The sequence below is a fragment of the Heteronotia binoei genome, chromosome 8 (genome assembly GCF_032191835.1).
Source record: "Heteronotia binoei isolate CCM8104 ecotype False Entrance Well chromosome 8, APGP_CSIRO_Hbin_v1, whole genome shotgun sequence".
Taxonomy (NCBI): domain Eukaryota; kingdom Metazoa; phylum Chordata; class Lepidosauria; order Squamata; family Gekkonidae; genus Heteronotia; species Heteronotia binoei.
In genome coordinates this window covers 120,151,773-120,153,326 of record NC_083230.1, presented here as the reverse complement: position 1 = coordinate 120,153,326, position 1,554 = coordinate 120,151,773, and positions in this window count along the sequence as shown.

Below are 1,554 nucleotides of genomic sequence, written 5' to 3'. Positions count from 1 at the left end.
CCTTCCCTGGTTAGAAACAGAGGACCGTTACTCAAAAATTAAAGCCGGAATGAATGCTGGAATCAGACGATCTAATGGTTAGAAATGTTTCCCAAAGGAAACCCGTCATCTCCAGAGCGCTGTCAGAGACATACAATATGTTGACGTTTTCGGGGCTTTTAGAATACATTAACTAGGATTCTGCACCCGATGGAAGGTTCAGAGTCCAGTCTTTCTTCTGTTATGTTCAAGCGTTCCAATGTTACTGGATATTTTGACAGAAACACTGACGATTCGAACAGAGGAAAGAGTAGCTCGACCTACCGAGGGCCACCTCACAATGACAGCTCCTTCCCGTGCCAGTCTGTGTCGCGGAACACACTCCCAAGAAACAGCACGATGAGAAAAACAGCTGTAAAAAGGGCTTGAAGTTCATTCATTTCACCCGAGCGTCTCTCCTGAGGAAGAATGCTGGTTGTTGTCTGAAAAGGATCTGAACTTTGGAACTAAACCTCTCAGGAAAGACTGCCTATAAAGCCAGGGACCCTCCGCTGTTTTAATACTTTTATTTTAAATCCCTCAAATATTACCTATTATCAGGGCTTTTTTTGTAGCAGGAACTCCTTTGTGTATCAGGCCACACACCCCTGATGCAGCCAATCCTCCAAGAGCTTACAGGGCTTTTAGCACAGGGCCTACTGAGAGCTCCAGGAGGACTGGCTACATCAGGGGAGTGTGGCCTAATAGGCAAAGGAGGTCCTGCTAGAATTCCTTACAGGGCTCCTCATACAGGGCCTACTGAGAGCTCCAGGAGGATTGGCTGCATGAGGGGTGTGTGGCCTAATATGCAAAGGAGGTCCTGCTAGAATTCCTTACAGGGCTCTTTGTACAGGGCCTGCTGGAAGCTCCAGGAGGATTGGCTGCATCAGGGGTGTGTGGCCTAATATGCAAAGGAGTCCTGCTAGAATTCCTTACAGGGCTCTTCGTACAGGGCCTGCTGGAAGCTCCAGGAGGATTGGCTACATCAGGGGGGTGTGGCCTAATAGGCAAAGGAGGTCCTGCTAGAATTCCTTACAGGGCTCTTCGTACAGGGCCTGCTGTGAGCTCCAGGAGGATTGGCTACATCAGGGGGGTGTGGCCTAATAGGCAAAGGAGGTCCTGCTACAACCCCCCCCCCTGCCTATTATAGTGAAGATTACAGTCGTTCATTTCAGGCTAATTTCCCTTGATATAAAGATTCATTAATTGCCCACTCTGTGTCCTCAAATACTTTGACCACTCAATGAGAAGGGAGCACTCACTGGAGAAGATCCTGGTGCTGGGAAAGACAGAAGGCAAAAGAAGAAGGGGATGGCAAAGGATGAAATGGCTGGACAGCGTTACTGATGTAACAAACACGAATTTGACCAGACTTCGGAGGATGGTGGGAGACAGGAGGGCCTGGCGTGACTTGGTCTATGGGGTCGCAAAGAGTCAGACTCGACTGTGCGACTGAACAACAACAACTGTGTCCTTTAACACAGCGGTTGCCAAACTTTTTGGCAGCAGGGACTGGTTTTGTGGAGGACAGTTTTT